This window comes from Triturus cristatus, chromosome 8 (genome assembly GCF_964204655.1).
Source record: "Triturus cristatus chromosome 8, aTriCri1.1, whole genome shotgun sequence".
In the NCBI taxonomy this organism is placed as follows: domain Eukaryota; kingdom Metazoa; phylum Chordata; class Amphibia; order Caudata; family Salamandridae; genus Triturus; species Triturus cristatus.
In genome coordinates, this window is record NC_140591.1 from 620,929,114 (window position 1) to 620,939,256 (window position 10,143).

General features: G+C 42.4%; 1 non-coding gene across 1 annotated transcript; it reads right to left on the minus strand.

Moving 5' to 3' along the window:
* Positions 1 to 338: 338 nt before the first annotated feature.
* LOC146802493 (U6 spliceosomal RNA) lies at positions 339 to 446 on the minus strand. The gene has a single exon (XR_014968113.1). It is a non-coding gene; the product is annotated as a U6 spliceosomal RNA (small nuclear RNA).
* Between the last annotated feature and the right edge of the window lie 9,697 nt (positions 447 to 10,143).

The window sequence follows — 10,143 nt, forward strand, 5'->3', positions numbered from 1 at the left end:
CATGCCTTGATCACCTCATGGTTAGATTATGCCAACAGCTTATATCTGGGGCTGCCTGCCTTTCTGATTCACCATCTTCAAATCATTCTGAACACTGCTGCCCGGTAATTTCTCAAGATTCCCCTCCGGGCATTAGTGTCAGGTCATTTACGTCATCTACACTGGCTTCCAGTGAATAAAAGGATCCAGTTCAATGCACTAATTCTTGCCTTTAGGACCTATTTCCACAAAGGTCCACTCTATGTCAGGTGCCGTTTTAAGCCGTATGTCCAGGAGAGATCATTGGGATCTAATAAACTCAAACTCTTCCAAATCCCCTGTATTCATTTTTTTTTATTTTTTATATGGAGCGCTTCACGAATTTGCGTGTCATCCTTGCGCAGGGGCCATGCTAATCTTCTCTGTATCGTTCCAATTTTTAGTATATGTGCCGCCGAAGCGAGCACAAATCCCCTGTATTCATAAGACCAGAAGAGGAGGTTGATCATTTGTTTTCCTGGCCTCTAAGTTATGGAATGCATTTCCTCTTGGTTTGAGAAGTAGTCCATCAGAAGTGGCTTTTAGAAAGAGCTTAAACATTTTACTCTTTGACTCCTGCCTTGATGTCATTTAGAATCTTTCTGCTAGGTTTCCATAAGGCTATCCTTTCCGCTAGCACCGGGACGCCTCCTCCGAGGTAGCTGTGTTTTCTACTGATGCATTGTATTGAATAAAAATCCTAAACATTCATATTACCATATTGAGAAAGCTGCTTAGCTACGGCCTGATTCACAAAGGCATTTATGGCCGCAAAAATATTTTTATGCCAGAAAATAGCTCCTTTTGCATCCATTGTCATATGAACTTGTGACAAGCATAAATGGATTTACTACATCATAATCCTCTGTCATAAATTACTAGAATTTTGAAGTAGTAAACCCTACACACCTGAAGGGAAGTGTATGGCTTAATGCCTTTATTTTGTAAGTTTGTGAACAATCACAGATTTGTTGGCACCGGAAGTTGGAATTTATTTGCATAAGTTAATTAAAACCATTGCATTACAGTAAAATAACATTTTTTTAAAAAAATCATAGTACTTGCACTTGGCCCTTGCATGAGGATTGAAAGTTTTGATAAAGTGCAAGTGTTATGTGCCGTCATGTGGCTCTGGACTTGTTTTCATATTTACATTTGACCATTGCTCTGCAACCCGCCCGAGTGGAAATTGTCACTCGTCGGGCACGTCGGTTATACAGATTTTCCTTTCTTCCCATTCTCCTTAAGCACCACATGTTCTATCGTTGGTCCTAGATCTCTCATAAAGTGCTAGTGCTTTGTGACTTTGTAAAAATGTAAAACAGACTTTTGTTAGGTGAGATAGTTGGAGATCTCCAATCTCGGTTGCTTCATCCAGAGCACATCATTAGATAAATGTGTAGATGTTTACCTATTTTCATTTCTGGTCGGCGAGGGGTTCATACTGGCTTCCTTTTGAGATAATCCAGGCTCAGCTTTTGGACTATACTTGGGCGAGGTCAGAGACCAGAGCGGGGCTGGAGAGCATCTCATAAAGTTTTTATAAATCGTCCACAGCTGGCCAGGATGTGAGGTTCCTTTTGTGTAAAACAAAACATATTGCCAAAGCCTTGAGGCAGCTACTTGCTTTTTCACTCAGGTATAATTCCCTAAGAAGAATTCTTCTTTCATTTGCTTTGGCAGGGCAACAGCACAGAAGGTGCAGGAATGATTCTCGTTTCTAGTCACACAATCGGCATGCTCCTCCGGATTTTGGGTTTGCCCAGGCCGGGATGAATTCCGCTATCAGAAGTACCAGCAATTGCATGTACATAATCTCTCTTCTGGTTTTGGGATTGAGAGCAGTGGAGAAATAAGGCTGGGGTTTGGTTGCCAGATTTGAGGCATTTAGCGGGGCCAGGAAACGAGATGTTTTTAATGTTGCCTGGTCTTGCTGGAACGAAGCTGAATGCACTTGTTTGTTGATACGCTTTGTCCAGGTAGCATATGAAATAAAAGGCAGGGCGAGTGCTTGTTTATTTATTTCTATGATTGCAAGGGCTCTCTTGAAATGAGTATTCCACGGGGAGCCAGTTTTTTCAAATATGTCTCTGAGGCAGCCCTTTAGGGATTGCTCCGGGGATTTCAGAGTTCGAATATAATATTTTAGGAGGTCAGCATCAAGAATTAATGTTTGTTTAATGAGTCCGAGCTCCACCCTGAGTCTCGCCCTTGAGAGGTATTTTGGGAGTTGAAAGTTCTTTTTATGAACCCACGTACTGTTCCCACTACTGAATTTCGGAGCAAGCACCCGGGAACGCATGATGCCCATATGATAGAGCTGGAAGGAGAGAAGCTTGGATTACTTTTTTTATGCCCTCTTGTGACACTGATAAACTCTGATCCAACCTTTCTTACCATGAAAATGGTTGGAGTTTTACTTCAGCAAAGCTTGAGAGTAAAACCCCCAAAAAGGTGGGAAGGGGCATGGGGGGCATATGGAAAAGCCCCTATCGCCACATTAATGTAACTTTTTCTGACGTTCCCGTGGTGATAGGGGCATTGCCTTATTTACAAGGCAGCGTTAAGGCACTTAACGTGGGTTAACGCTGCCTTGTAAATAAGGCCCCTTATCACGCTATGCTTAGTGTGAAAGGGGTGGGCAGTGGGTGTTGCGGTGGGCGTTCCACCGCAACACACATTGATTCTGACGCGGCACCCTATTTTCAAGGGCAGCGTAAATAGGAGGCAGCGCCAAAATGAAGACCAGGGAAAACCTGGTCTTAAGTTGGCGAAACTAAGAGAAATGCTTTATTTCTCCTCGTTTTTGCTTTTTCCATGTGTGCTGCCTTGTGCAGTACACATATTTTTGCAAATATGGTGCAGCCTTGCATTTCTGAAGTGGCAGAGTGAGTCGTTAAGCCATAACAGCTAACGCCTCACTCCGCCACTTTCTTGAACATATGCCCTGAGTCTCTTCCTTGTAGCTCTACTGGGCACAGAAGTCTGCCTTGTATTTTAGCTTCAGGAATGTGCCCATCATACAAACACTGAAAGAGTTAGTTACACAACGATGTTCTAAAGGTATATCCTTTCACTTTTGAAGTTAAATGCAAAGTGTTTATGCCACATATTAAAAGCATCTTTATTTGCCCTTATATAGCCATTCCAGTCTGCCTATCCAAACACTTAGCATTTAACGTCAACAGTGAGACAACAATTGCTTGGCAGATGGCATGAAACGCGAGGGAAGTTATACTGAGAAATCCAAGATAGTCACTCCCACCTGCAAACCTTATGAAAGTTCAGGGACTCCTGAGAACTGCAGTTCTTGTTCAAGTGGCATCGCATATCATGATCTCCAAGGTGGGGTGACCAGGGACCCTGATTTGCCAGGACAGTCCCGGTTTTCAACAGCTGTCCGGGCAGATTTCGTCAAATTTCGTTCATGTCCCGGTTTTTAGAGAGGATCAGCTGAAGACAGTCAGAGGCACTTTTTTAGGTGTTCCAAAGCAGGGCTAGTATCAGCTGATATAAGTAGGCACTTTTATTAACTGGTAAGATGCTTGTTTTAAAAATTACATTTTATTTATTTGCTTAGTGCTTCTTCTGTGTTTTTATGTTGAAGAGGGCTGTTATTCGTTGCCACTTCGTAGATGTAAAATTGTAGTCCTTCCTCTACTTTTTTTGCAAAATGTCCAGGTTTTTGGGTCACAAAATCTGGTCACCCTACTCCAAGTGTACAAAGCCTTTCACCAGGTCGCACCAACACTTGATTCACACTGAAAGCCTCTTCCCCCATCCCCTGGAAGCAGTCTGTGTAGGCCGGCCCACGCACACAATAAACAACAATAGTGAATAGGTATCCTTGTGATAAGGATTTTAAGCCATGATATTTTTATTATTAGTGTTGCATAATTTCAATTTTGTTATATTTATATTAATTCAACCAAGCAAAAGCTTGCTAATGTAATAAGCTGGGCTGCACACAGGTGAGCTACTCAGAGGTAGCTGGAAAGCTACAGTAGCTCACGAGCTACTGGTTGGAGACCCACTGCATTGTGCATGGTATGTGCACGTCTGGTGTTGTGTTGATTAACTGGGTTCCTGGTCCTGGGACTTGCCTGTCCGCTGTTCCAGCCTCTGCAGGGAATACAACAGTTTTGTGAGGATTCCTTTGCCCTTGTCTCACATGCTAGACACAGGTGGTGCTACTCACATGGATGTGGTAAATGGGGTCTTGCTTGAATAATGTGCATCATGCAATTTTCTCCTGCGGGTGCCTGGGGCAAGCAGACCCTTCCATCAGGCTTTGTGGAGGACATGCAAGGCAGTGACATGTTAAGGCATGGGCAAAGTGGGAAATTGCTCAGGGCTCCCACCTTTCAAAGAGCCCTCTGGGAAAGTAACAGCTGTCTCTATGTTGTTCTCCTTTATTTCCATATCTCACCCTCTCACCCGTCTGTCTACCTCTGAGTCTGTCTCTTTTTTACTCAGTAGCATCTTAAGGATTTTTGGGAGCCCTGGAAAGACATATTTTGTGTGAACTCTGTTTCTGAAAGTTTATTTGGCATCATGTGGGCTTCAATTAGCAGAAAATGGGTAATACCATTCAAAGTTGTTATGTACAGCGGGCCTTAAAATATGTCTTGCCCAGGCCCCCAAAAAGTCTTAAAAAGACATTGGTGCAAGGACTTCTTTGCTATTTGCTATCTTTCCCTGGTGATTTTCACTGTAGTGCTGGCTGTAAGGTCCAGGTGAGTGGATCAATTTTTTGTTGAAAGCGTCATTTGGCTGTTGTGCCTTGGAGAACTAGGAGCATATTTACAAGCCCCTAGTTTCAGCGACGTTGTGATGGCGATAGGGGCCTCGCCTTATTAACAAGGCAGCGTTAAGCCACTTAATATGGCTTAACGCTGCCTTGTAAATAAGGCACCCTTTCACGTGGTGTTCAGCATTGCACCCCAATACCCTTTGATTTTGACGCTGTCCCCTATTTACAAGGGCAGCGTAAATAGGAGGCAGCGCCAAAATTAAGACCAGGGAAAATCTGGTCTTGAACAGGCAAAATGAGGAGAAATGCTTTATTTCTCCTCGTTTTTGCTGTATGGAAACAGCAAATTGTCTATGATTTTTTATGTGCTGGAAGGTCATTTAAATCAATCATTTAAAAAAAATTACTTTTTGCAACCTGTATGCATTAAGCAGCACACATAGAAGTTACAAAATGACATTTAAATTGTTTATATGCAGGATGGGGGACCTTCCTGCACATAACCAATCTTCTCCTCAACACAGGCACCCTTGCACTATGGTGCAAGTGTGTCTACGTTGGCGCTAGGCAGCTTCATTTAGCGGCAGTGCAGGGGGAAACGCAGGGCTGCACTATATTCTAGTAAATATGGTGCAGCCCTACATTTCTAAAGTGACAAAGCGTGTCGTTTGCCTTCTTGGCTTAACGACACGCTTCGCCACTTTATTATAAATATGCGCCTATGTCCCTTCCCTCATTAACCATAATCTGGCGGCTCTTATAAGACACTAATGACTAAGGGGCATATTATCAAGGACGGCGTTAAAATTATCGCAGGTTTAGCGGCAGAAAACTGCCGCTAAAGTGGCGATAATGGGCTTGATAATATGCCCTGGGAAATTTCAATAGAAGCCCAGGTTCACACCATGGGCTTCTATTTGAATTCTCCAGGGCATATTATCAAGCCCATTATCGACGCTTTAGCGGCAGTTTTCTGCCGCTAAACCGGCGATACTTTTTAACACCGTCCTTGATAATATGCCCCTGAGTTTTGATTACTCCAAAGAGATGCTCCAAAAAGACATAAAGCAGAATATTGAATCATACTCTTAATTCCAAAAGAGGTTAAGAAAATACAAATATTCTAGGGAAGTGTCATGGAGGTCAAGAATGAGTTAAGTTTGCATTTGAGGTTATCAGCGCTTATCCAAGATTTACTTATAATACGCACTAAAACACTTTTCTGACATAACTTCACACACAACCACCCACACAAATGCACTCACTCGCATACACAAACACACACACATACACACAAGCACATATCCACACAACTACTCTTATAAAATTACAAAGATACACGCCTAACAAATACAGACACATACACACGTACATGCACATTGACACATACACAGAAATACAATGAAATACTGATATGACACGTGTGTACATGGAAACAGCTACACACATGAACATATACAGACACACACACAGACATATGCACATTTCCCATATTTCTCTCTCAAATTAAAACTAACATTTAGGCTAAGCAACCAAGGAACTCATGTTTATTTTCAATACAAGTGCAACCTATTTTTATCTATATAACCCCAATCACACTGATATTTCTACAGATAAGATTTTGTATGTCTTTTTTTTTTACAAAGGGTGATAACCAGTAATACACACCAAAAGAAATGCTGGAGCCCATGAAATAAAATATTGTGGGGCATATTATCAAGACAGGCGATAAAATTAAATGTGAAGGACATCTAACCTGAGTTTCAATTGGAATTCCATAGAGCATATTATCAAGGCCATTATCGCCGTTTTAGCAGCAGTTTTCTGCCGCTAAAGCGGCGATAATTTTATCGCCTGTCTTGATAATATGCCCCTTTGTCTTTAAATATCTGACTATGGTAGGATCTACATCTGCTAAGTATTCACAAAAGCATACTTTGGAGTGACTTAATTGTGCTCCTCCATAATTGTGCTCCAAAAATGCATACAATTATACCGGAATAACTCACATATAATGGGGAGGGAATTATGTTTTTCAGGGCCTGGTTTGCATCGTGATTTTGTGAAAATCCACAAACGTGTGAGTTTTTGAGTATTTTCAAACTACTCTCTTACCCTTTTTACTGTGGGAATGGTTGAAGGTTTGCTCCAGCTGAGGGCTCTAGTGAATACATGTCCTATGTGGGAAGTGGAAGGGAGCAGATTGAAAACTATGTGTGTGTTTGAAAAATTATTTCTGCAAAGGGATAAAAAAACAAAAAGAAAAATATGCAATTGCCCATTGGCTCTGGTTTCCCCCTAAGGGAACTTGTACTGTGAATACAATTCTGCATTGTGGACATACCAGCATCAGAAAATGTGACATGACTTTCCCAGTAGTACACCTGGAAAACTGCAACTGGCACAGATGACAAGATGTACTACTGAGAAGTTCTGCGATTTTAAAAGAATCTCAGAAGTGCGTTCAATCTGGAGACGGAATCATCGCATGTATGTTTGTACATTTTGTCGAATAGGGTCCGTTTGAAGAGTGCAAGAAGGATACATATTTCCCTAGACACTGAGCAAATTCTTCATGTACATTTTTGTCTTTGTAGATCTTGTCAGAAGCCTGCGAGTAGTCAATGGATTTCAGCAAAGCCCTCATGTGTCCTGTACAAAGCAGATTTGTTATTCATGATATATTAGTCTTTTACCACTGCTACATAACATAAGCAGTGCCATTTATATATGATTATGTGGCTCTTCCTTATGGGTTTTCTGTCCTCTGTGGTTGTGGTGGAGTGGTGTGGCTCACTGGTTAGAGGCAGCAGACCCGGAAGCAGAGAACGGCCTGGGACCAGGGTTCAATTCCTGATGCAGCAGCGTCGTGGACCAGGGCCAGCGGACTTGATAATTGTCGCCTCGGTGCCTACTCTAACCAGGGATCACACTCGGCAACTCTGGGCATTAGCTTGCCTCATCTCCACAACGGCCCCCCACATTCGCCGGGGATGCCTGGTTTTTACCTTGGAGATACCCAGGAGGGACCATCTCACAGGGATAGCCAGGACGGGTTCCCCAGCAGTCTACAGCGCCAGGAAGCCTCAGGGCAGCAGTGCGCTTTACAAGACGCATACATTTACATTTACCCTAGATATAAATGAGTATGTTATCCATCATTGCCCAAATGTCCTGCCCTTTGGTAATAACACAACATTTTCTCTACTAGACTTTGGTGCTTATTTTTAATTTCTGCATTTATTTGTGGTGTTTTTTGTATTGGTTTTGAACATCACTGTGATGTTATTGATGCTATTAAAATGTTGTGTAGAATTTGGCAGAAGATAAGAGGGTTTAAGCCAAAAGTAATGTTTCTTAGCCTAGAGCTCGTGCACCAAAGGCAGCGACCTAACACCAAAACTCAAATTGGCCCAATTCGTGGAGATTTCATAATGACTTACCCTTGGCTAGCTCATGAAATGGAGAAAATAGAATCCAGGATTACTAGGATTACTACAAGAGTGAGTCACGCCCACTCTTTGCAAAATCATCATGAATCGTGCCCACAAGAAATTCAAATTCACAAAAGTGTCAGTCATAGAGCATTTTGCAGTTTATATACAGAAATACTAGTCCGTGTCATCTTAAACTTGACATAGGCTGGTACCAGCCCAGTCCATACCTAAGATGACTATAGGGCTTCTTATTGCCATTTCCTTAACCTAGCGTTATGGCCAAAGACCTCAAAGGTTTAAGCAGACCCGGCCCTGGAATTCAGAACGGCCCGTTTATTTCTGTAATATTTAAGGGATTAACAGTGAGTTTTGTATTCATCTTTAAGAGATTTCAAAAATTTGAACAATATGTGTGTATACCCAGCTCTTTCTGATGTATACCCTTCTTGTGACCTCATTCTGCGTGCTTCAGTAACATTCCGCTCAAACAACATCCGGGGAACACTGTTACCACACAGTATTTGACTCTGTATTGCATCTGAATCTGACAGTGGCGTAACGCAAAATGATGGTGGCCCCCTGCAGAATGGGATAAGGGGCCCCTGAGTTTCATATATCTTACAGATACCCATGGACTCCTTATTGAATAGGGGGCCCACTGAAGGGTTGGGGGGCCCTTGGAGGGTTGCACCCACTCCCTGCACCACAGGGTTGCAGGGGCCTGCATTACACCCCTAGATTCCATTGTTTCCTCTTAGTGTAGGCAACACTGCTCAAAAACAGTCTTTTTAGGAAAGAGCGGTCTATATGCACAGAGAATGCCCCAAGGAGTGGGCTAGAATATGGGGTAAATGGAATACATTTAGAGGAAACATATGTGAACCCCACGGGCAGAATCGATCTCAGATGTCAGTGAGTAATGGACGTATAAGGATAATATGTATGTTTTGCTATGCTGCAGTGCACTGTGTTGGAAATGATGTAGTGTTTTTGCTAATGTATCAGCGACAAAGATCGATACTTTACTGTACAATGAGAGACAAGTAGCTCGTGATATGCTCTGTAGGCACAAAGCAAGTGGATTGCATTTGGTTATGGTTTAAAAAACTCAATAAAACATATATATATTTTAAATAGTCCTTTCAACCATATTTTTGCATGGTATTCCCTTTCTCCTTCACAATCTCCTCAAGGCATTGCCTAAAAGAAACAGCGCGTGTAAAAAAACAGTGTCCAATCTCAATTTGCACTAAAACATGAATTAAATAGGGTGCAAACAAAGTTTGAACTCCATTTTAAATGTTGCATTACATTCAGAATGAGACCTGGTTCAATCCAGAGATAAGCCAGATGTGAGCTAAGAGTACTCCTGGTTTATGACTGAACTTCATTAGTAACCCAGGAGTGCGGCAGAAGTAAGTCGCACCTGCTCATACACAAGTCTTTGTGAATTGGCCCCTTTATGTTGTAGTTTACATTGTTATGTCGATTTTTATATAAGTAGAAAGTGTGATACTGACACATCTTATAATGTGTTGGATGGAGATGTCAATAAGGAAGCTAACATTATATTGGTGTCCTAAAATAGAGAATATTTCTATTCGGTATACAACTAATTCTTAACTGGAAAGCTGAAGGGAAGGCCGACGCCTCGAATGTGTTTATGTCCTATCTCTGATAATGTCGCCGCCCCTGACCACTCTTTTCCCGCCACACCGGACTAGCCTCCTCGCGCCCCCATCTCGATGAGGAGAGATGTCAGTAACACCTCTATTTCGAGCTCTCACTTAAGCCGGGAATGCGGAAGCAGATTTGTCGAGCTGCGCGAGCTGTGAAGAGCTCTCTGTATCTTATCACACCAGCCCTCTGCGAACTGCGCGGCCTGCCCGTGAAGTAAGAGATTAGCTTCCAGGATACTATGATAGGGACAGCTCA